This window comes from Dasypus novemcinctus, chromosome 12, assembly GCF_030445035.2.
Source record: "Dasypus novemcinctus isolate mDasNov1 chromosome 12, mDasNov1.1.hap2, whole genome shotgun sequence".
In the NCBI taxonomy this organism is placed as follows: domain Eukaryota; kingdom Metazoa; phylum Chordata; class Mammalia; order Cingulata; family Dasypodidae; genus Dasypus; species Dasypus novemcinctus.
In genome coordinates, this window is record NC_080684.1 from 87,247,842 (window position 1) to 87,274,389 (window position 26,548).

General features: G+C 40.3%; 1 long non-coding RNA gene across 2 annotated transcripts; it reads left to right on the forward strand.

Annotated features, from left to right (window-relative positions):
• Nucleotides 1-31: 31 nt before the first annotated feature.
• Nucleotides 32-23,728, forward strand: LOC131280642 (uncharacterized). 2 transcript variants are annotated; one of them, XR_009188326.2, is made up of 4 exons: nucleotides 32-202; nucleotides 21,046-21,150; nucleotides 21,943-22,124; nucleotides 23,381-23,728. It is a non-coding gene; the product is annotated as an uncharacterized lncRNA (long non-coding RNA). The 2 variants fall into 2 exon arrangements; XR_011650295.1 differs by lacking the exon at nucleotides 32-202 and adding an exon at nucleotides 20,007-20,138.
• The last annotated feature ends 2,820 nt before the right edge of the window (nucleotides 23,729-26,548 follow it).

Consider the following 26,548-nt stretch of genomic DNA (forward strand, 5'->3'; position numbering starts at 1 on the left):
TCATTTGCGTGTGTGTGTTGGGGTTGGGGTGGGGGGGGGGGGGGCTTTCTCTTTAACCACTAAGCGAACTACCTTCCTGTACTTTGACTTCCGAGAACTCTAGGTGGCATTCTGAATGCTGAGCACAGCTGCCAAAAATCTGAGCTGGAATCCAGCCCCATGACATGAACCACCGTGCCAGGAAGCTTGAAGAATTTGAAAGGTGAAGTAATGAATTCAACATCTGATATAGTTCCGGCCAAAAAAACACTCAATAAATGGATGCAACTGTTTGAAAGTAGGTCCACATAAATCTGACAGAGAAGTATTACATGATGACTACTGTGGAATATTGTGTGTCGGGTAACATTCTAGGCATGGGGTGGGGGAGGGTATAGCAGTGAACAAAATAGACAGCCTCCCCTCCCCCTCCATGCCACCGTTCTACTGTGGATGCAAAAACAAAAACAAAAACAAATAAATAAGTTTCTTCAGGCAGGGGATGTGACAGGAGTGCTCTATGTGCCTTGGGATGGGAGGGCACCCTTAGCTTGGGTGGCCTCCTTGAAGTAGGCCGGAAGGGTTCATTAAGCCCGTTTTTCAGATGAGAAAACTAAGGTGAAGCATTAGGGGGGAAAAAATGCTGTGACATTAGTGGTTCAGAAAGGATGTGGAAAATCAGGCAGAAAGGCCTTGAGAGTCCGCCTGATATTTACCCAAGTGCTGCTGACAGGCTGGGAGAAAAACCAATGATAAGGATGGCTGGAAATCCACCCTTCCCCTCCCCTTCCACACCTCTTGGACCACAGGGCCAAGAAGCAGCAAATAAAGCAAAACAGAACACCACCACTGATTTTGGATTTAACACAAATGGATAAACTCCTGGTTCCACTGCTGTTTAGCTGTGTAGCTTCGGTCAAGTTATATAAGGCCATCCTATGCTTCAGTTTCTTTATGTTTAAAACCGAGGATTTTAAGGGTTTGTTTAGCATTCCCTGAGCACCTGTCATGCACCAGGCGTCCTACTGGCTGCTAGGAATACAGATATGATTAAGGTATAATTTCAGCCCCAAAGGAGTTCTTAGGTCTGCAATTAATATTTCCTATGGTAAGCTGGAAGCCCAATGTTGCTAAACAGAAGCTCAAGTTCTTAACTTCTACCCTCAAGGCAATCTGTTTCCTTTATCTGACTCCAGTATTTCTCTAGTGTGGTAGGCTTTAAATGCGATGGTTTCCTCAGCCCCAGGATCACTTTGCAGGTATCATTTCATCCTTGGTGCTACTGGTGTGCTTAAGGAAAGCAATGCCTAGGTCAGCACCTGAAACGTAACAACCATTCAATAAATAAAAGCTGATTTATTTATATGCTTACTGCATGTTAGGTCCTGTGCTAAGCTCTCCACATATGTGATCTCACTGTGTCCTCTCAACACCCCCATCTTATAGATGAGGAAACTGAGGCAGTTTAAATAAGAAGCCCATAGCTAAACTACCTTTCACCAGACTCCAGGGCATGTGCTCTTAAATTCCCTTTCCTTTCTGAAATGAGGACTGCAGTGATTTTTAGGACACAAAACAGCAGCACTTCTCTTTTTTCCCTTCCGTGGCTAAAAATGAAATTCTTAATCCTACCTCACATAAAAATCCCCCACATCTGGGTTGGGAGAGAGCACATTTAATGGTATGCTAGCTCAGAGAAAAATACAAATAGCTTTTTTTTACAAAAACAAATAATTTTTTTTTCTGGCACAAAGGAAAATTTGTCTATGAGCTAAATAAAAAACCTACCTGATATGGAATAGTTTGTGACATGAATTTCATAGATGATTTTTAAACTCTTTTTTTGTTCACTATGGTAAGCTGGAAGGTCAATGTCACTGAACATAGAAGACCATGTTGAACTGTTTTGTTCAGTAGCGATGTGTTACTAACAAGGGTGGTGCTGGGAGCTCAGGGAAATAAAGAGAAAGAGAGGGCCTGTCTAGAAGGAGCATCCAAGAATTTAGTCTGTAGAGCTGCGCAGAGGTGGGCATCATGCACAAGATGTGCAGCGTACCTGGTAAACTTAGAGCTGACTTTCACTGATTTGTAAATTGAATATTTTCCAATCACTGAATGTTATCAACTCCTTTTTACTTACCCTCATGTGCAGAGGGCTGAGTTAATCATAATCCATGGGGTCAAGGCACTTCATCAAAACCTACAACCCCAGTCCAATCCCCTCTGCCAGAGTCAACTTCTCTGGACATGTAGCTTATATCTCACTCTCCACTACCACAAACAAAGCTGTGTTAAATATCCTCACCCTTGTCCCCTTACAAACTTCTGTAAGAATTTTTCCAGCATAGACAAGTGTTTGCTTAATTGCAGGGAACATGCAATTTTAATTTCTCAAAGTACTCCCAAGCTGCACTTTGGAGTGGCTTGTACCAGTAAATAATCCCACTAGCAGGACAAAAATTTCTGTTGCTGTGATCCCCAATGCTTGGTGTTCCCCATATGTCAAAGTTTTGCCATTCTGATCAGAGTGAAGCCACATCTCATTGCTTTTTCTCTGATAACTAAGTTTGAGTGGCTCTTTATACACTTAAGCCACTCGATTTCCCCTTCTGGGAATAGCTCATCATCATGTTTTTTTTGCCTATTATTCTACTGGTATTCCTATCTTTCCTTGTTATAGGCAGGAATAATTTGTAAGGCCGAGTCATTAGTTTTGTATCTTTTTCAGTCAGTGAAGATACCATCTCCCAATCTATCAGTTACTGTCAACTGATATCCTCCCTTGAGCAAAATACTCTAATTCTATTATAACAAAAATGCATCTTTTAAAAAATTTTATGGTGTATACTTTTGGGGTCTTATTTAATAATCCTTCCCCATCCCTAAATTACAAAGATATTCTCCTCTTCTTCTGTGTTCATTATCATTTTCTCTTACATTTAGGTCTTTATCTATTATCTCTTTTATATATGGGATATGCTAAAAACCCAGTTTTTTCTTCTTCTTCTCTCTCCATATCATGAGCTAGTTTTTCCAACAGTATGTATCAAAGACTTTTCCCATTGACTTTTTCATTTCAGCGTTTTTTTGGTTTGTGATGAGATGAAAGAATTCCATCTCAGAGATGCATACCAAGAGACACCTCTTTAACTTTTGGCACCACATATACTGTTTATGAAGTCCCCATTTATACCTGAGTCTATCTATAAGGTTTAATTTAATTCTATTGGTTTTATTTCTTTTATTGTGTCAGTATCATATTCCTCTTATTACTACAGTATGGTTTGGTAGAATGTCTTAATATCTGGATAGTAAGCCTTCCCTTCTTGCTCTTATTTTTCCCAAAATTTGTTTATCTATTAATGCACATTTATTCTTCCATATTATAGCTGAAATTTTTATTGGAATAGTTTGAATTTATTGGTTACTTCTGGGACACTTGTTTCAAACAGTAGTGGTAGTTGTAGGCATTCATGCTAGATCCTAATCTTATTATGAATATAGCCATGGTTTTTCCATTAGCATTATACCTAATGTAGATTTTTGAAGTTATAATCAAGTAAAAAAAAAATCTCCTTTTGTCCCTAGTCTTCTGGGGTGTTTATTCTTTTTTTAAATTAGAAACTATTGAATTTACCAAATGCCTTTTCTGCATATATATACATATATGCATATATACATATTTATAATATATATAAATGTTTGAATTTACTGTTTATGTTCTGTATCTTTTTTGTCTGCTTGATCTATTAATTTCTGAAACAGGTATGTTAAAATATCCAGCGACTATTATTTTATGTCTCCCCACAATTCTGTCAATTTTATATTATCTATTTGAAACTATCTTATTAGGTGTATATATGTTTATGATGGCTATATATTTTTTATCTCTTATCATTCCTCTTACCTATATATACAGTTGATTATTATTATTCATGGATTCTCTACTTGCAAATTAGCCTACTCTGGCGCGTTGAAATTATTTTATGAATCCCAAAAAGAGAAAGAGTATGTTTTTAAACTAATCTATTCCTGTGGGTGTGATACTCTTTGCATTAAATTCGGTTGAGGGTCCTTTGATTAGATTACTTGATAAGATCGATTTAGGGCTTTTAATTGGACTTTGTCAATGTGGCTTGACTCAGGTTGAGTCTCTGACCTCTTGCTGGGTCTGATAAAAATGGTGACACATACACAGGTAAAGGAAGGTGCCATATTTGATCCTGTCACATGAGAGCAGACTAGAGGATGGCTTAAGTATGAAGCCCCCAAGAGGTCAGGTCCACAGAGCAGCTCAAGAGCAAATGGTGACCCAGAGGGGAAGGCTGAGATCTTGGCAGAGGTCAGCAGCTATTTTGCTTTGCCATGTGACTGGACAACAGAATCAATAGTAGCTGATTTTTGTGAGAAAGCACTTCTTATGGTACCTTGGTTTGGCCTTTCACAGTCTTGGAACTATAAGCTTTTACCCCAAATAAATCCGCTTTATAAAAGCCAGTCCATTTCTGATACTTTGCATCAGCAGCCCTTTAGCAAACTAAAATCTCAGTATGAAGCTGGTATTATTCAGGGTTTTCTGGGGAAACAGAAGTGACAGGAGATATTGTAAATAGTATGAAATTTTATAAAAGTGTGTCATGCAACCATGGGGATGTGTAAGTCCAAATTCTGTAGGACAGGCTGCAAGCCAGGGACTCCAATGAAGGTCTTCCATAGGTTCTCCAGAAGACATGGGCTGTATGAATTAGAGATGGGAATTCTCTCTCTGAATGCTGAAATCATTTCTCCTTTAAAGGCCTTTAATTGATTGGATGAGTGGCAATCTCAATTAATTTTAGATGTGTTACCAGATAACTCTGGTTTCTGGGTTTCTAGGTTCTTGGTTTATGTCACATAAAAGAATTTAAGGACATGTCATAGGGTACACAAGGGAGGAAAGTGTTATTAAGAAACAAGAAAATGAGAAAAGTACATGGTCTCAGGCATGGACCATGGGTGTGCTACAGAATGAGACACACATGTGGGGCCCCAGGTCAGGACTTTTTAAGTCTTTCCTCTTCCCCCTTCATAATTTTGGGGAGGGGCCTCAGCTGTTGACTGTGCTGATTGGTTACCCCACCTATCCGTTTTCAGGAGGCTAATGGTGAGGCCTTTTGAAGGTATCTGGGTTTTTCCCTTGACTCCAAACAGGAGTCTCATTCCAAATGAGATTCTCATTCCAAATGAGATTCTCATGGCCAAGGACTCACAGGATGTTTCCAGTAGCCTTCCTCTCAGGTTTCCAGGAAGTTTCTCAGAGCCATGTGGTCTGTTGGCCATTTGTCTGCCAAGTCTTCTGCTGTGACCCAAGTCTTCCCTGTCCCTACACTAACTTGCCTCAACTCTCCCTTCAGAGAGTTTACATCCTTATTTTTAAGGTGACACTGAAGGGTGATGGTAATTCTTCTGTAGCTACTTCCTGCTGGTTAGGAGAACTAGCCCTTCCTGGCAAGGTATAAAATCCTCTGGCTATCCTATTGTAGTTGAGGGAAGACAGGTCTGGCACCCTGATTGGACTGTATGAAATCACTGCATAACTTATGAGGCATTGCTTCCATAAGAAATAAACTTAATTAGAATTTAAGATACATTGTCCCACTAAAAGGATAAAGAATATGGTGGTAAGTAGGCCCAAAAAGGGGGCTGGCCATGACATACTGGGCCACAAGACTGAGAAAAGCCAGGTACCTTCAGAAGCTGCATCCTCTCACAGTTGATGGGAAACAGTGTTCTTCCTTGAGTTCTTTTATGTTATTGGTTAACTCCAGGAAGAGACTGTGGTAGACCTTCAAAGTTTGGTATAAATTGCCAACCCCAGTATCCACAGTGGTGGTTTTGTTCAGGACAGCTAAGAGAAAAGTCTTATAGTTGCCTGTAGTGCCACAAAGACAGTATAGACAACAATTAGACAAGCATATGGCAAACAAAATAAAGACAGTACTTAAGAGAGCCATTCCTTTGTCTTATAGGCACATTCATTAACTATTTAGAAAATGAATAATATTTACCAGGACTTCTAGCATGTTTGACATTCTTCTGCATATGATCTAGAATATAAGAAATATTATTATATTCATCAGAATATAGGTACAGTACTTAATACTATTTAATGCATTAATCAATGCATAAGTTCCTCTCTGAGCTGTAGCTAATAGATCTACGCTCTAGGTTTGCAATACTATACATGTTATCTCTCCATGGGAGCATGTGTTTAAGTTTTACTCACATTACTCTGGTAATTAATGCTCCACTTGGTATGTCCTTCACACAGCCAGCATGTTGCAGCACAGTTGATCTTAGAGAGAAGCTAGGAAGGTAGGCACCAGTATTCCCAGCCTGGTGCATAGTACCCTTCAGCACTATGAAACAGAACCAGTCTAGAGGCAATGTCCATTGTATATCTGGCCAAATTGAACCATTGCTGGCTGCTGCAAGAGTCTGAAACTGCAGCATATTTTCCATCCACTTCAGGAGCATGCCCAGAGATGTAGAAGATACTTTTATTGTTTTAGGGGTCTTAAGGATCAGCCTAGCCAATAACTCAAATGGAAAGGTACCACATGGTATACTGAATGCCTGGTTTTAATGCACAAGAGAGTTGTACAATACTAAAGTCTACCTCTTACTTTTTATATAATTCAAAATATAACATATCAAATGAACTTAATTATTTTAGTACTTTGCTTTTTACTTCTATACCTTTAACATGATTACATTAATTAAAAGGTATTTTACTTTAACAGTACAGGAAAAACTACTTTCTCAATTATTTTATGAAAATCTAAGATTCCCAATGGAATCAAGATTATCTTTCCTGACCACCACTTTAATACGCAGATTGAGGTGGCCTCTGACAGTTTTCCCTGTTATGAAGTTATTTTTTGTTATAAATATCAATTTAGGTTTCTATATGAATAATGACTTCCTGGATTTAGCCATTTAAATGCTCATTTTAGACAATGTGTTTACAAACTTCTTATAATTAGCCATAAGCACATAGACTAGTTATTTTATCTTTAAATAAGCTTATTGAATTACAGTTAGCAACCAATGAAATTTACCTTTATCTTTTTTTATTCATTTTTTAATTTTAAAGATACTTAGATTACATAAAAATTACGTAAAAAATATAGGAAATTCCTATATGCCCTACTTCCTACCCCTCCCACACATTTCCATACTAACAACATCCTTGATAGTGTGGTGCATTTGTTACAATTGATGAACACATATCAAAGCATTGCCACTAAGTGTGGATTATAGTTTGCATTATAGTTTAATCTCTTTCCTGCACAATTTTGTAAGTTATGACAAGATATATAATGGCCTATATCTGTCATTGCAATGTCATTCAGGACAATTCCAATGTCCCAAAAATGCCCCCATATTACACTTATTTTTCCCTCTCCCTCTCATCAAAACCTCTGGTGGCCCCTGCCTTCAAATCAATGATAAAAGTCCTTCCATTGCTAGAATAGCAATAAGTCTATAATAGAATAGCAGTAAGTCTACTCTAGTCCATTGTTCATCTCCCAATCCTGAGGATTCTGGGATGGTGATGCCTACTTTGCCTCTGTTTGAGAGGGTTTTAGATCCTATAAGGCAGATGGATGGGACTATCTTGCTTGCAGTTGCAGACTCTCTCTGTTCCTTGGGATGGTTGTTGTCCATCATCATTTCCTTGTTCATTGTCCTGCGTGAATCCAATGAAGTGGAGAGTACATGTTGCAACTCTTTTGAGATTCAGGGCCCAAATGGATATGGAAAACCCAAAGATTTAAGTCTCTTGGACAAAAACCTATCAACTCTAGTACTAACTATAGGAAAAAATGGAAGGAGCAGAAGAGCCATGTGTAAGGAAACCACAACTGAATCCAATTCTGTCACACTGGCTGCATAACTTCCAAAATAAGGCCCACTGGAGAGGCACCAAACTCCTGAGCTGTCAGCCCTGCCTGTAGTGTCTAGATATCTCCAGAGGGCTTTGGAGCCCTGCTATTTGAGGCAATATTTACCATAGCGGTCAATGAGATCCTGCTGAGACTTGCATAAGTGTAACCTCTGGAATGACCTCCCAACTCACTTTGAAGTCTTTTAGCCATATAAATTCATTTGTCTTTACCCTTTCCACCTTTTGGTCAAGGTCTTTTTCTAGTTGCATACCTTTATCTTAATTTCATTAAACATGAACTTAAAATTTTCAATGCCTTAAAGATTTTTTTTAGAGACAAATTCTGAAACATCTTTATTTTCAAGTTCTTCCACTTATTTTAGATTTTTATAAACAAACAAAAGTGTTTCAAATATCATAAGGCTATCTCTTTTTTTTAAGATTTATTTTTATCTTTTTAAAATTATTCCCCCACCCCCTTGCTGCCTATTCTCTGTGACCATTTGCTGTGCATTCTTCTGTGTCTGCTTGTCTTCTTTTTTTAAAAAATTTTTTTGTCTTTATTTGTTTTTTTAATGTTACATTAAAAAAATGAGGTCCCCATCTACCCCCCACCCCCTCACCCCACTCCTCCTCCCATAACAACAACCTCCTCCATCATCATGAAACATTCATTGCATTTGGTGAATACATCTCTGAGCACCACTGCACCTCATGGTCAATAGCCCACACTCTCCCACAGTCCACCCAGTGGGCCATGGGAAGACATACAATGTCCGGTAACTGTCCCTGCAACACCACCCAGGACAACTCCAACCCCCGAAAATGCCCCCACATCACATCTCTTCCTCCCACTCCCTACCCCCAGCAGCCACCATGGCCACTTTCTCCGCACCAATGCCACATTTTCTTCGATTACTAATCACAATAGTTCATGAATAGAATATCAGTAAGTCCACTGTAATCCATACTGTATTCCTCCATCCTGTGGGCCTTAGAATGGTTGTGTCCACTCCACATATATATTAAGAGGGGGCTTAGATTCCACATGCATGCTGGATGCAATTCTCCTGCTTTCAGTTGTAGGCACTCTTGGTTCCCTGGTGAGGTGGTTGGCCTTCTTCACCTCCATGTTAGATGAGTTGGGTAACCTTAAAGATTAATATATATAATGCTAATTTATTTAATTGTTAATTATAAACCTAGGGAGATAGTATCCAAACTAAATAAAATTGAAACTGAATAATCTTTAAAGCATACTGACTGCTAGGTTCTGGAATATATCATAGTTGTTTAATTGGTTTTAATTATAATTTAGAACAGAGCTTTTCATCACTTTCAAGGACCTTTCCTTTATTGAAATTTAGTAATAGGATTATTAACCACCCTTATTTTAAGGCTGTTAAAAGACTTAAATTGGGGAACTACAGGATAAGCTATAATATGATTCTTAATCCCCAGACCTAGAAGATAGAGTTTTAATCTGCCACACCTAGCCCTTCCCTCATAGATCATACAGAGGATTGGGCAGGTCCAAGAGCTCAGGAAAATCTTCTCTTTCTGAGTAGTTTCTATACTCAAATTTCTATGTGACCTTTCCATCCTACTTATTCTAATTTGGGATCCAGGAATATTCATTCATATATAACCATATATTTAATTTTTAATAATTTGGGGAGCTCTTTTAAAAATTTTTATTTTTTAATTTGATATTACCATCATGATGTTACAAGGGAATAGGAAGGGAGCTAGGAATAGCCACAAACTTTTTAATCTTAATTGATGGCATATAAGGAGGGTCCTTATTCTATAGGGGAGAGGTTTAGTAAATAGCCTAGATCATGATTTCCCATTCCCTCCCCTCATTAGGCCCAACCAAGGTTGGAGATTTCTGGAGGACTGATTTGGACTGAGTAATTGGCTCCCATGTTAATTAAGAAATTAACAATCTTACCTGCCACAACAAGGGTCACTTGGGGCTCCTCAGATTGATGGTTCACGCATGGCTTCAGGCCCCTTCCTTCCTTTCCTGGGGCAAGGCTCCAGCCGGTCCATGTGGAGAGGCAGCGTGGAGCCAGGTTCCTGCCGACGTGGAGCCTAGATGCAGGTAACCCTGAGCTGACTATGCCTCTAACGGCAGTGGTTAGAAGATGAGCCTGTGCCCATGACTCCTTACCTTTTCCATCTTGGCAGCATGGCCTCGGTAGTTGAAAACTGAGAAAGCTGTTTCTAAAAGGGAGTTAATTAAAGTTTTGGGGCCCAGAGAAAGTTTCTGCAGCTTTCTACAGATATCTCAGGCAGACTGGAGCTCTTAGAAGGATCTGCCCTTCTCTAGAGTTAGGATCTATCAAGAGGGTATTTTATTGTCTCTACGAGCTTTTTAAAATATAAGGCTCAGTTTCTAGGTTCTGCCTCTGAGTAACTTACCCGAGCTTATTTTAAATTGACTGGTTTGGTAGTGCATTTCTTCATCCCTTTAAGGAGACATGACCACATGGTCTCTGGACCTCAGATCTGTCTTTTTCTCTTCTTCTCCTTTACGCAGGTTTAACTGGAATTCAGGATCCAATGCAGAGACCATGTTCAGCCATACCATGGCCATGTGGTATGGCAGGAAAAGATTAGCCTCTTCCTTGTTAGACTATCAGTAGGCAGGTTGTCCCAATTAGAAGCTGCCCATTATTGTAGGGGAGGATAAACACTTTTGTCAGTCAGGGTAGCGTCCCACCACTAGACCCGATTGAATGGATTGCTTGCTGAGCCAACATCCTGTTGGAGCAAACCCTGCTCACTGTCACCGCATTCTGGAGATCCCTAGAACGGTAGAGGTCTTGGAGATATCTGGGTCCAGATGGCATCCAAACCAGGATTTCCCACTAGGAAAGGGACTGGCTAGGGACCTTTTTATTGCCTACTTTGCAGAGGTCTTAGGAGATAGTCATGTGTGAGCTTATCTCATGGCCATTCCCAGGGACCAAGTTCTGCAGTTAAACCTGACAGAAGAGATGCATGAGAAAAGCAGAGACTGTTCTGTACCTTTTTTTAAAAAAATTATTTATTTTTTTATTACATTCAGAAAATATGAGGTCCCCATATACCCCCCACCCCCTCACCCTACTACTCCCCCCATAGCAACAATCTCCTCCATCATCATGAGACATTCATTGCATTTGGTGAATACATCTCTGAGCACCGCTGCACCTCATGGTCAATGGTCCACATCATAGCCCACACTCTCCCACGTTCCATCCAGTGGGCCATGGGAGGACATACAATGTCCGGTAACTGTCCCTGCAGCACCACCCAGGACAACTCCAAGTCCCGAAAATGCCTCTACATGTCATCTCTTCCTCCCATTCCCCACACCCAGCAGCCACCATGGCCACTTTCTCCACACCAATGCCATATTTTCTTCGATTACTAATCACAATAGTTCATGAATAGAATATCAGTACGTCCACTCTAATCCATATTCTATTCCTCCATCCTGTGGACCTTGGATTGGTTGTGTCCACTCCACATCTATATCAAGAGGAGGCTTAGATTCCACCTGGATGCTGGATGCAATCCTCCTGCTTTCAGTTGTAGCCACTCTTGGCTCCATGGTGTGGTGGTTGACTTTCTTCAACTCCATGTTGGCTGAGTGGGGTAAATCCAATAAACCAGAGTGTAGGAGCTGAAGTCTGTTGAGGCTCAGGGCCTGGCTATCATATGGTCAGTCCAAAGATTCAGATCATCTGGGTATATATTAAACCCCAGCACCAACTACAGTTCTGGTAAACCTAACAGTAGAGGCTTGTGAAAAAAGATCACATCTGAGTCCAGCTCCATCACACAGAAACACAAACTCCAAAGAAGGGCCAACTGACATGGCATTGAACTCCATCTGCCATGACCATAGAACCTGTGGGTCTCTGTAGCCCTCAGAAGAACCAATACCTGGGGTTGTATCTACTTTATCTGTCTCTGGGACTCTGCTGAGGTGTGCATAAGGGCAACCCCTCTGATAACCTCCCTTAAAGACAAACAGACTCAGGGCCCAGGAGGTAATCTCAGGGCCTTGCTAATAAAACAAAAGAAGGCACAGACAGGCTTTAATTAAAACTCACCAGTCTCCATGGGGGTCAGGAAGCATTACTTGCCTTTTTGTATTCCAAATAATTTTTTGTGTATTGCCAAACAATGTTACTGGATGGTTCTGGTTTCTGGGCTTCTAGGTTTTTGGCTTATGCTGCACAAAAGAATTTAAAGACACACCATAGAGTATACAAGGGAGTAAAGAGTAAAGAATAAACAAGAAAATGAGAAATGTACATGGTCCAAAGCATGGGCCATAGGTAGCTGAATAGTAACAGCAGTATATTTCTAGGAGAGAAAGCAATCACTTATTTCCTTTACCATAAAAGCAAAAGTCAAAGAATCAACATTTTAATAACACTGACCAAGTTATTTTCTATTCAGAATTTACTTTTCAAGTTGTTTCTTTAAAATGTATCCATCCATATATTTGGATTAAATTCAATTCATACGTCAAAAACATGCTCAGAATTCTAATCTTAGGTATAAACCATAACTTATCAAAGCATAGTCCAAATACTATACAATAATACTACCTTTAGATTTATATGCTATATGACCAGATTATTCTCACTGTGGTCACTTGTCCATGCTAAATATTCAAAGAATCTGGGCAGTTTCTGGCCTTTTTACATGAGTTAGGTACAGTCCTTACATCTCACAAATTCCAAAGGACATAAGCTAAATTCTTTGGTAGGTTCTTTTAACCTCCCTAAAACTTTGCATAAGGTGTAGCAGTTTTGTATAGTTATGAATTCTAAAAATAGATATTAGATTATGTCTGTAATATGGTTTGTACCTAGGCATGATTAAGTTACAATTAGGGCTTTGATTGGTCCATGTCATTAGGGCATTGAGTCTCCATCCCTTGGTGGGTAGGGACTCACAGATAAAAGGCATGGCAAAGAGCTGAGGGTTTTTGATGTTGGAGTTTTGATGTTGGAGTTTGATGCTGAAGCCTTAAGCTGACACCCTGGAAAGTAAGCACACAGAGGAAAGAGAAGCAAGCCTCAGGAAGAGAGGAACCCTGAGCCCAGGAATAAGCAAGCCCTAGGAAGAGAGGAATCCGGGAAGCTTGAACCCTTGCAGACATTGGCAGCCATCTTGCTCCAACATGTGAAAATAGACATTGATAAGGGAAGTAACTTACGCTTTATGACCTGGTATCTGTAAGCTCCTACCCCAAATAAATACCCTTTATAAAACTAGACACTTTCTGGTATTTTGCATCAGTACCCCTTTGGCTGACTAATACAGAATTTGGTATGGAGGAGTGGGGAAGTGCTTTTGCAATTACCAAATTGCTGGAATGGTTTTTTATAAATGGGTAAGGGATATTTTTTGGAGGAATTGGGAAATACTTGGAAGAAAAGACCTACACTGCTTTGAAGAGACTGTTGATAGAAATATGGATGCTAAAGAGAGCTTTTTATGATGCCTTAGAAGTAAATGATGAAACTATTATTGGAAACTGGAGGAAAGGTGACCCATGTTTTAAAGTTGCAGAGAACTCAGCAAGATTAAGTCCTGGTGTTTTATGGAAGGCAGAATTTGAAAATAGCAAGCCTGGGCATTTAGCTCAAGAGCTTTCCAAAGTAAACCCAGAGAATGCAGCTTGGCTTCTGCAGCTTATAGCAAAATGCTAGATGAGAGCAATATACTGAGGACTGAACTGTCAGGCCCAAAGAAAACAGAAACTAATTCTGGAAATTCCAAATCTCTGGAAATCAAGCTCACAAATGAAATGCCCCATTGGAGGACTTAACTAAACTTGAACTTGTAAATCAGGATTGAAAATGCAGTTATCTTGCAAAGACTTGTGGAAAGCCTTACTGTCTGATGGCTTGGACCCCTGCTTCTTGCATATTAAACCAACAAGGTTTTTGAGAGAACTGATTAAACAAAACCACTGCCAGCCTGGACAAAAAGGGACATGGAAAAGAGAGGTTGAAGGAGAAATTGACTTAAGAGGAAAGCCATGGAAGCTGAGATCTAGAATTAAGATATCACCTTGAGCCAAGAGAGGAACCCCACCCATGTATACAGAAAGGGTGAGTTTGCACCAGGAGTTCAAGAGGGCAGATATTCCCACCCGATGTTCTGGGAGAGTTTTGTCAGCCCAGGGAACAGAGAGTGGAGCACATTCCCCAAGGATTATGGCAGTTAAGGTCAGCATCCCACAGGACTGAGAGGGGTGGGCCTGTCACCCATGGATTAAGGAAGGCCAGATGGTCAATCCGTTGCTCTGAGAGGGTTGAGCCTGCATGCCAAAGTTTAGGGAAGGCCAGGTGGTCAACTCATTACTCTGAGTGGGTTGAGCCTGTTTGCCAAAGGTTAGGGGGAATGTTGTCTTCACATCACTGTACTAGAGGGGTTAAGACTTGGGTAAGATGTGGCAATCACCCCAACACTCTTGGAGGGGAAGTCTGGAGCTTGGTCAACACCCAGATGCTTGATGAGGGTGGAACCAAGAAAATAGCCATTGGGCAAGCATGTGGAAAGGGTGGTTTCCCATAAGGCACCAAAGAGAAGAAACCATCATCTTAAAGAATGATTATCAGACTGAAATCAAATGGAGGATGCCCTGCAGGGTTACTGAACTGTAGAGGACCCGTGACTCATGTTTCCCTCCCAGTTTCTCCTTATTGTAATGAAAATATTTATCCTTTGCCTGTCCATTCATGTATTGGAAACAGATAATAAATTGTTTTCTAATTTTCAGAGGTCTATAGCAGACACGACTTTGCCCCAAGACAAACTATATTTCTTTAAATTGATTGTGATATGATTTAATACTTGCATTGTTACTGATTTAAGGTTTTTTTTGAATATCATAATGTTTTTTTGAAATTCAGAAGGTATGGTTATGAATTCCAAAAATAGATATTGGATTATGTTTGTAATCTGGTCTGTACCTAGACATGATTAAGTAATGATTAAGGCTTTGATTGGGTCACATCATTAGGGCCCAATAAAAGACATATAAAAGACATGGCAAAGGACAGAGTTGAGGGTTTATGATGTTGGAGTTTTGATGTTGGAGTTTGATGCTGAAGCCTTAAGCTGATGCCCCAGGAAGTAAGCACGCAGAGGAAAGAGAAGCAAGCCCTGGGAAGAGAGGAACCCAGGCAGCCTTAACCCTCACAGACTTCAGCAGCCATCTTGCTCCAACACGTGAAAATAGACTTTGGTGAGGGAAGTAACTTATGCTTCATGACCTGGTATCTGTAAGCTCCTACCCCAAATAAATACCCTTTATAAAAACCAGCCAGTTTCTGGTATTTTGCATCAGCACCACTTTGGCTGACTAAACCATAAGGCAAAGAGGAAGAAGCTCTCTCCCTATTCAATGGAAATAAAAGAGAATCTCTAACAAAATGCTCTTTCTAGTCATTCATTTTAGCCTCCCAATATCCCTTTATGAATCCTTAAAGTGAGGGGATAGTTAAGTGTAGCAAAACATAGAAGGTCTCAGACTCCAAAACTACACTAAAAACCAGTCATAGATAACATAAATTTAGAATAGTAATTAGACCTTTGGTTTTTTTTGTTTTTTGTTTTTTGGGTTTTTTTTTTTAATGTGCAAGAAAGGTCACTTTCTTTACTGACTCAAACTATGCCTCTGAGCCCATTTAATAGAATGTGGAAAAATTAACCCCAGTCATGTTTAGGAGAGTCCTTTCCCAATGTCTTGCAAGAATTTGGGGGCTGTTATGGTTCCTAGAACATGGAAGAAGAGGAATAAGACTTGTTCTTTGGTGTCAGTATTTTTATTCTGTCTATTCCCTGTGCTGCTGGTGAGTCTTGCTTTCTGCTCTTTGCTGCGTGCAGTGTTCCTGTTCCTCCCAGCGATCCTCTCTGCTGACCCCAGATCTGACAGCACAGCCAACTCGAGACATTTCTTTAATAGTCAACTAGATTAATGCATTTAGGAGAATATTAGGAGGCGTTTCTACATGTCTTGGACTATCCAAGGACTAATCCAGGACCATAATGGACTATCAAGACAAACAGCTCTGAAAGCTTGAGATACTATTAGACAAACACGAACAGCTCTGGAAGTTTCAGATATTGTATCCCTCAGGGTCAGGGGACAGATTTGTTTCCTGAGTAGTATAATAAAGACAGAGAATTTCTCCATCCCTGAAGATTCCATCTTATTTTAGGAGAATTATTTGCTTACATTCCAGAGTAAAGGAAATTCCTCTCAATGGATAGGAGGATGGGAAAATTGCCATCAGTCCCTATATAACATGAAAGTTTCCTAAGCTCATTTTCCCTCAGCTATGACACAAATATGTGTGCTTAGAATCCATCTGGGTCCAGTGCACTTTGCCTTTCATGGGACTTTGGGTACAAGGGGAACCCATGTTAACACAAATCTTGTGTTCCCTGTTGTGCTCTGAGTAGTTTTGTCTAAATCCATTTAGGTTCATTGTTACTTTATTGGCCATATTTATGTAGGTATGGCAACTCAGTCTAGTAGTTATATTGCTGTTTAGGGATTGCTTGACCACTTGGTAGAAAGGGGGCTGTGGCATATAGATAGTTTCCCCCTTCTCTTGCCTTCTCTCTCGTGAAGACAGATGCACTGAATATTAGCTAGGCCCAAAGCTTCCTAGAGGAAGGAAAAACTACATTTCCCAGATTCCCTTGCAGCTAAGTATAGCTACAGGCCTAATATCTGGCCAGAGAAATGCAAGAAGTAGGTTCTGCAACATCTGAAAAGTGTCCTTAAAGGGGGCATAACTTTCTTCTTCCATTTTCTCCTTCTTGAAAGTGGAATGTAACATGCAGACTGGAGCTGGAGAAGCCATATTGGATTACAAGGTAGTCATAGGAGTGGAAGCCATGCTGTTCAGAGCAAATAGAAGGATCATGATAGAAGAAGCCTGATTCTAGATACCAGGGAGCACCACTCCAGCAATCCTGGACTACAGACTTAGACTTTAATATAGGAGAAAAATTAACTTCTATTTTGTTTAAACCACCATTATTTTGGCTGTCACTCGCAGTAAAATAGAATCCTGGCAGTAGAGGAGACATGAGGAAGATATTTGAGATGGACTCACCTGTCTGTGAATCACTCTCCCTGTGCCAGAATTTAGAGAACAATGGAAAAGCTTAGGAAATTCTCACTCTGCAAAGTCAGCCCAGCTCATGAGCTTCTTCAGAACCTCATTTCTGTAGCATGTTTCTTGTTAGTCTAACTTTTCTTACACAGATAATCCAGAAATCTGAAGATCACTATCACCTAATGTCCACACAAACAAAATGCAATTAAAATATGAAGTCATAGTTTTATCAAAATAAGATTTAAAGCAGGCTATTCCAGGAATTCTTAGCAAAACATAGACATTAAGTTGGGTCATAATAAAATTAGTCAGTAAATCAAGTGTATTTGATCAAAGGACTATTAAGTGAGGAAAAAAATGATCTCAGGACTCTGGAGTCCATTAGCATCCCATCTTGGCATCATCACAATGAGATCACTGAATGTAGTCACTCATATACTCTTTCATATTTGGTGAGTATAAACCATGTGCCAGGCACTCGCCTTGACATTGATAAGCAGGTTCAAGATTGCCTGCCCTCATTGGTTTCACATAAACAGTAACCAAGTAGACAAAAAAGACAAGATAAACTTAGTCCTGAAAATTACCAAGAAAAAATAAAGTTTTAAAAATGCTATTATAAAAGAGATTCACTGCTTTAGAGAGACTCTTTTAAGTTCTACAATAAGGTAATTGTGCTGAGAACTGAATTATGAGATGGCATCAAATGCAAATATCTTGGGTGAAAAATGTTCCCAGTAAAAGAGGCACCTGTACAAAAAAATCTCTGAAATATGAGCAAGTGGGGCTTTTGTGAGGAACAGACCGAGGCCAGTTGTGGGTAGGGAAAGCAAAGGGAAGAAAGGTGAGATGAATTTGGAGAGATGGACAGGACCAGATGATGTACACTGTAACAAGTCATGTGCTAAAGTGGCTCATACAGACTTGCCAGAGCCAATTATTAAATTTTCAGGCATTTTGTGAGCCTGTTGCTAAACACAACCATAAATAAAAATTAAATTAAGTAAACTTAAAATTAAATTTAAAAATTATATTAAAAATCAGGGTAATAAATCCTCAAAGCTCATTAATTTCTCATTATTTTACTATATTTTATTATCATATATGTTCTTAAGGTTAATTGCATCTCTTGTAATGGTATGGTAGAAATACTACATAATGATATGCTACTGCATATCTCTTTTCAACTCTGTGCTCAGTGACTTCATTTTGGTAACCTTAGAATCTATCATATTGAGGACACTTATACCACAGAAATCAGCAAATTATACCAACTCGAGTTCTGTCTTGTTTTGGTCTTGGTTTTCATTGGGTGGGGGAGAAATAGTTGCTAAACATTTACCACTACCCACTGGCAATAGCCATTACAAGAAGCAAGTTAACAAAAGAATACAGCAAAGCCATAAGTAGAATTGAATTGAAGCCAAATGCCTCGAAAGGAGGATACCAGGGTCACCCAGGAATTGAAAAACACTTTGGGGCAGAGTGGGCTCAGCCACTGGTTAACAGAGCATCAGGTATCACATCCAAGCAATCAGGTGAGAGTTGGTTTGAAGACACTCCCAAGATTAAAGCCAGAGAAACAAAGAAGTAAGGATTGATACTCAGTTGGTCAACCCAAGTACCACCTTTTCTAGAAAGTCTTCTCTGAATCACTGGACCCAGTCAGAGTTGGTTACCCCTCCTTGGCTTAGATAGCATTTTACATTTTTCTCTTTAGTTACACTCACAAACTCTCTTGTTGTCTTGTTTTTACTCTTATATTTCTGCTACCTTGACTAAGCGCTCCCAGGCCAGAGATCAAATCTTTATCTTTCTAAGTTCTCCCTACTAAACACAGTGCCTGATGCATAGTAAATACTCAATTCAAATTAATTTAATCAGAAATGTAGAAAATATGTCAAAAGAGCAATATTACTCAAAGAAAAGTTTGGGGAGAAATGAAATATTCAGCAAAGAGAAATAATTAAATACATTACAATTCATTCATTCAATAGAACACAATGCAGCCAAAAATTGCTTTAAAAATCGTAGAAAACTTATGACATCTTAAAAGCACACTGATTAAAGTAAGATATAAAACCATGTACTCTCCATTATTTAAATATGTCAGGAGGCACAAACAAGTTAAGAATTAGAAAGAGAAATTTTCTAAAGATTGTGGGGTTAGGAGTGACTTTTTCTGTCATCTTTGTGTTCTCCATTTAAATGTGTATAAAGAAGGAAAGTTGCAAAGTAAAGAGAATTTTCCTATAGTCATATTGGATTTCTAGTTAGATGTAAATGAGATGTGCCTCAGCTTTATTCTTTTCCTCTTATCCCCACTGGGAAGAAAAAGGGACAAATATTTATTCAGCATCTAAATATTTATTCAGTGCCAAAATATCTTATGTAATCTTTTCTGTAATCCAATGAGAAAGGTTTTTATTCTACCAATTGCGTGGATGAAGAAATTGGGGTATTTTGATCTTGTGGTGTCGGTGGCAAAAGAGCTGGATTGCAATGATTGGGCTCAAACAAGTCCCTATTAGCCTTTCTCTCTTGGCTTCAGAGTGAAGGAAGAGCTCTCTCTATCCACCTGGAGACCCCAGACCCCCCTCAGGACTTCCCTCAGTAGGTCTGAACTCTTGAAAGCTAATGTCTTGGTGGCTGCAGTTATTAGTCACTGAGTAATAATTTGGGAAGCACATCCACAGAGGCACACAGCCCACCTGACCTCAGGTGCTCAGTTCCTTGGTAAGGCACAGAAATGATCTAGGGCATGGGCTCCTCTAATCCATCCACTGTCTGTGTCACCTGTTGGCTATCATCTAGATAGGTGAACCCCGTTGTGAATTTCTGCTGGTATCTTCGCCCACTGAGTCCTTTATCCATGCAGTTTGAGCATTTTGGTGCTGACTTGTGGCATTTTTCTTCTTTAGAGAATAAGTTTTTCCACTCATTTGCTCAGATACACACACTTCAGCAAACCAAGGGCCATGCTGCTTAATCTTGTGAACTACCCCACATGTGCAGCAGCTGTTAAACAGATGAAGACCCAGGTTCAAGGGCCTGCCTCACCCTTCTTGTCTATGCAGGTGTGTTTTATTTAATTTTTTACAAAGTTACTTATCCTCTTTGGAACCCCTGGAGTTTTAACTTTCTTTGGTCATTAGGAAAATGGATTCCCTTTCAGAATCACTGATCTCCTAGTGACCCAGGTTTTTCCTCTGCTATTATCACATTCTCCTTAGAAGAGTGGTGAGACACACTTCACCCTGAACCAGAACCTCTGCATCTTTTATATTATTTTAAATACTTAGTTTACATAAAATGTTACCCAAAACATATTAGGAGATTCCCATCCTATGCATCTTCTGACCTCTAGGTCAGCTCAGCCTGTCCCCTTTGCCTTTTATTTCTACCCTGGCGGAGCCTTTCCTCAAAGGCCGATCAGCTCTCTCTGCTGATCCCAGATGAGGACCCTAATCCAGCACAGGGCTCAATTCTTTGTCATAGAGCTCCTAGACCCCATACAAGTCAACAGACAAGACTCAGCAGGTGTTCAGAGCCCCTGAACATTCCTTGATAGTTAAGATGCCTTAAGCATATTGTTTGGTAAGTACATCAAAGAACATATTCTTTGATAAAACCATGATGGCCTAAGCCCAGATAGCAGCATTCAGAGTCCCAAACCAAACCCCACCAAAACGGACACTGACACCCCCAAATGTGCTTTGTAGAATGTAAGAGCAATATATGAATTTTGATGTGATTACCATGTCTACCGTGAAACTGTTACACAAAACTCCTTTCCTGCAATATTTTGCAAGAATAGTTAAATCTTTGAAATACAACTGTATTTTCATATTGGAAATATGTGTAAGAGTCTTAGTTCAGAACTTATCTTCTTTTTCCAAGTTATAATCTGCCTCCCTCTGTGGTTAAGAACATGCTTAGAAAGCAAGTGTCTCCACCTACAGGAGGAGAGTATTAATCGTTCAGACTAAGAAAGGGAAATTGTACTTTCATTCAAGGAATATTTTTTGAGTGCTTATGCTGTGCCAGGGACTGTACAGCATGTGGGGACACAAAGGGTAACAAAACTAGGTGAGCATTTGCCCTTGTGCAGTTTATAGTCTAGTGGTGGAAGTAGACATTCAGCAAAAAGCCATGGAAATACATGTGAAATTGCAATTATGATAAAGGAGAGCAGTGCTGTGGAAACAACCAGTAGAGGATTTGACCTTTCTAGTCAGGACAGGAGATGCCTTCCCAAAGAAGTGATGACTGAGCTGAGAGCTAAAGGATGAGACTAACCTAGACTAACTCTAGACCGTAGAAATATAATGTGAGTCATATATGTAATGTGCAGCCTTTCATGCCATCAAAGGCCCTATCGTAATCCATTTCCCAACTTCTGTCTGGTTCCAGTTGTAGGCCAGAAACTAAAGATATCTTGTTTTCTATGTTTCCCAACCTGAGCAGCATCTTCCTAGGTGGGTTCCTCAGAAACTTATGTTGGTGTATTCCTTATGCTAATAGCATAAATACAGAGAAAAAGTCACTCTCTCCTCCAGGAGAGAGCAGTGGGGTCTGTGTAAAAGATAGTGCTAGGAAGTGTGGTAGAAGCAATCCCAGGAGCCTCACAGCAGTAATATGAAGGCCCTGTCCTCAGTGACCACAGTCAGGCAGTGGAAGCAGGAAGCAACAGCAGCAGCAGAGGTTATGGGGGTGGGAGAGGACACTGACAGGACCACAACACAGGTTAAGGAGGAGACAGAAATGAGTGAGATTCAGCCACCCAATCTAAAAATATTTTTATTAGGTTTTTACTACAAGACAAACACTGTTGCTAGTTCTAGGGATCCAACTGCCTCCCTGAATTTATGCTCTTTATAGGAGATGGCCATTTGTCCAATCACAGGAATATTGGAATTTAGAACTGTAACAAGTGCCATGAAGGAGAAGTACATGATGCTCCAGGAAACCTTGACCTGAGGATATAAAGTACAAAATGTCGAGATGAAAGGCGAAGGGAAGACCTTTCCAGATAGAAGGAGCAACACGTGCATACCCCAGTGGTAGGCACAAAAGGGGACTTGGTTGAAGATACGATTGGAAAGCTGGGGAGGAGCCTGGCCTCACAGGGCCTTGTAGAACACTTTAAGGTGTTTAATCTTTATCCTAAAAGCATTGGAAAGGTCTGGATGTGTGCAATCAAAGGGTGGCTCTATTAGATTTGTGTTTTAGAAAGATCACCCTAGCTCATTGTGGACAATGGAGCGGAAGTGGGGTAAAGGCAGTTAAGAGGCAAGTGCAATTGTCCAAGTGAGGAATGACCATGGTACCTTGGACCTCAGTAGTGCTGGTGGTGGAAAAAAAGAAGGGTGGATAGGAAAAAATTTAGAAGGTTGAAAAAGATTTGGTTTAGATATGAGGGGCAAGGGCGAGGAACAGTTCAGAGATACCTCTGGGGTTGCTGACCAGACAGAGATGGTGTATTCTCAGAGATGGCCCTGTCCCAGCTCTTGGAGAATCAAAGACATTAATTTGATTTGGATTCTTCAGGCTAAACCATTGAGAAGAGACTGTCCTTGTAGCCCTGGCATTTTAAGTTAAAGGAGGAGAAACTAGACCTTCCTTTATGTGTTGTATTTCTAAAAACCATGTATTTTTTTTCTTTATTTTCTTTTAAATGTTACATTAAAAAAATATGAGGTCCCCATATTCCCTCCACCCCCCTCACCCCACTCCTCCCACATCAACAACCTCTTTCATCATTGTGGCACATTCATTGTATTTGGTGAATACATTTTGGAACACTGCTGCACCACATGGACAATGGTTTACATTGTAGTTTACACTCTGCCCCAGTCCACCCAGTGGGCCATGGTAGAGCATACAATGTCCAGCATCTGTCCCTGCAGTACCCAGGGCAACTCCAAGTCCTGAAAATACCCCCACAATCCAAACCTTTAATACTCATCAACACATGGCCCTGCTCACGCCACTGTGTACCTGCTCACACATTTGTAGAAATATATACAGAAGAGTTCTGAAAGGTTAAGAACCCAGATTATATGATACCATCAAGACTAAAACCAGTAAATATTTATTACATGCCTGCTGTGTGCCAGGCTCTGGGTGTACTTTGGAGAGAAGATCCAATTGCTTTGCTTGAAGATTGGAAGATAGTTACATAAAAAGATCACTGGTGATCCTAGGGAGTTTATGCCAAGTGGAAAATGAGAATACAGACATTTTAGAAGGGAGGGCAGTTTATCTTGGGTCCATTCAATTATTATTCAAATGTGTTTTTTTCTTTATTTTTTTAAAGAAGCTTTAGGCAGCGGATTTGGCCCAGTGGTTAGGGCATCCGTCTACCACATGGGAGGTCCACGGTTCAAACCCCAGGCCTCCTTGACCCGTGTGGAGCCGGCCCATGTGCAGTGCCGTGCCACGCAGGGTGTCCCCTGCATAGGGGAGCCCCACGCACAAGGAGTGCACCCCGTAAGGAGAGCTGCCCAGCGTGAAAGAAAGTGCAGCCTGCCCAGGAATGGTGCCCCACACACAGAGAGCTGACACAACAAGATGATGCAACAAAAAGAAACACAGATTCCCGTGCCGCTGACAACAACAGAAGTGGACAAAGAAGACGCAGCAAATAGACACAGAGAACAGACAACCGGGGTGGGGGGGCGGGGGGAAGGGGAGAGAAATAAATTTAAAAAATAAAATAAAATAAAGAAGCTTTAGATTGCACAAATATTACATTGAAAATATAGGGGATTCCCATATACACACACACTCTCCCTGATTAACAACACCCTTCATTAGCGTGGTGCATTTGTTACCACTGATGAACACATATTGAAACATTGCTGCTAACCGTGGTTCACACTTTGCACCACACAATTTTATAGGTTTCAAAGGTGTTTTGAATGACACTTTCTGTATCACAGGTATGTACATTTCATACCATCTAAACAGCTTTGGTTCCACCAAGTCCATTCCTTCATTCAAAAGACATTTATTTGGCACCTGCCTTGTGCCAGACACCATGCTAAGGGTTAGACAAAAAACCGACTTAGTCCCTCCTCTTACACAGCTTAAATGACGGTGGGCTTGGCTCATATCCTAAGAGCAACGGGAAGCTATTGCAAGCTTTTGAGTAGAGAAGCAATAGAGAGTTACACAATTTATACTTTGGAAAGATCACTTTGCCCGAGATGTGTATGAAGTACCTTTTATTTACACTTTGATGCTTTTTCATACATTTGTCTACTCAGTTAGATCATTCTGGTGGCAGTGAGAAAAGTGTATTGAGATGAAACTGGATGTAGGAAGACAAGTTGGGTGAATATTGAAATAGGGCAATGCCAGTAGGGATAGAATGGAGGGAATGATTCAAATACATATATACTTTTAAATTGTGTGTGTGTGTGTGAGTTGTCTTAGTTTGCCAGGTCTGCTATAACAAATACTGCAGGCTAGTTGGCTTAAGCAATAGGCATTTATTGTCTCACAGTTTGGGAGGCTAGAAATCCAAAAATTGAGGTATCAGCGACCATACTTTCATCAAACTCTGTAGCATCCTGGTGGTGGCTACTCAATCTCTGCCTCCATCACATGGCCATCTGTCTCCTACTCACTCCCCCTACTCTGTTCAAATTTCCCCAGTTTATAAAGATCCAGTCATATTGGATTAAGGCCTACCCTGGTTCAGTTTGGCTTCATCATATTAAGATCTTCGAAGTTCCCATTTACAAGAGTTGATGCCCACAGGACCGGGGGTTGTTTAGGATTTGCAAATCTTATTTACATATGAGTTCAGGACTGGAGGGTAAGGACTTGAACGTGTCTTTGTAGGGAACATGACTCAATCCATAACATCTGTGTATATGTATAAATGTCATGATGCATTTGATACATCAGTGGGGCATTTCAGTAGCAGTGCTGGTCATACAAGTGTAAACTCCTGGGAGAAATGCAGGCTAGAAATCAGAATTTAAGGGAGTCTTCAGCAAAAGTGCTAGAAGCTAAAACCCAAGGACAGTGTGTTAGACAGCCTGAGTGGTGCTGACACAAAGTACCAGAAATCTGGTGGCTTTTTATAAAGGGTATGTATTTCAGGTAAAATTTTACAGTCACAAGGCCCTGAAGAGCCCAACTCAAGGTATCATAGGAGGTACTTCCTCATCCAAAGTTATTGGCCACGTGTTGAAGCAAGATGGCGGGCGACGTCTGGGAGGGTTCAGCCTTCCTTCTTCCTCTTAAGGCTCCATGGTCCCAGCTTCTTCTGATCTCAGCTGTAGGCTGGCATAAAGCCTCCCTGGAGCTTGTTTCTTTCTGGGCTCAGCTGCTCTGTTCTCTTCACAAGGTCAGCTGTAGACTACTAGGCTCATCTCTCTTCCCAGGGCCTCTGCCATGTCTAATGAACTGTCTCTATTCTATTTCTCTGTGTTCTTCTCCTGTGTGTCTAATTTCATGTGACAGTCTGTTTTATCCCCACCAAGGGGGCTAGGACTCAACACTGAGTCATACTCTAATAGTGGGGTTTAATCAAAGCCCTAATCTTAACATAATTTAATAACACATCTTAGCTGAAACTAATCCAATCAAAGGGTATCATGCCCACAGAAACAGACCAGTTTACAAGCATAATCACTCTCCTTTTTGGAATTCATAAATAGCATCAAACTGCCACAGACTATGTGTGTTGTCAGGAGACTTTTCTCTGGGGATAGAAAGCTAGAAATTTTAGTACTGAGGAAAAATATGATCAGAGAGAGAAGAATCATGGTAGCCAAAGGAGGAGAGAGAACATCAACAATACTGAGAGGTAAGTCGTCAACAGTGCCAAATGTGTTGGGTTATCTGTTGCATCCAGTGAAATTGGTCTACTTGAGAGGAACTCCAGTGACAGGGTGAGACTTAGAAGAGTGAGTTGGAGGTCAGCATGGAACTGTGGGCATAAACTATACTTCCAAGAAATTTGACCAAGGGGGTGAAGGGGCAAGGGGTGAGTTTTATTTTTCAGAATGGGAAGGTAAAGTTTTTATAAGTTACAGATTTAGGGAGTAATTATCAAACTCTCCATACTGAGTAAGGGAGAGACCAGACTGGAAAGTAATAAAAATGGAAAAAGAGGATTGAAAGTATTTTTACAGTGTAATTTATCAGAAGAGATTAGATCCTTAGAGGTCAAGTAGTGGAGACTCTTATCACCCAGAATATCTCTAGAGAAATAGTTCAGTGTACAGAAGGACTACCGTGTAGCTTGTTAGCTACACAGATGGACCAGTTTCTGGGTCGAAGCTTCAGAATCTGAATACTAACAGGAAACTCAAATATTGCTGATATAGATATTTTGGAGGACGCGATAGAGACAGCACAGCGCTCTGGGGTTGAACTGAATTCTACGGAATAGAATGGAGAGAATTGTACTGAGCTAACTGAATGAAAGAAATTGCAGGATTTTCGGACAGCCCCCACTGCAGTGCGA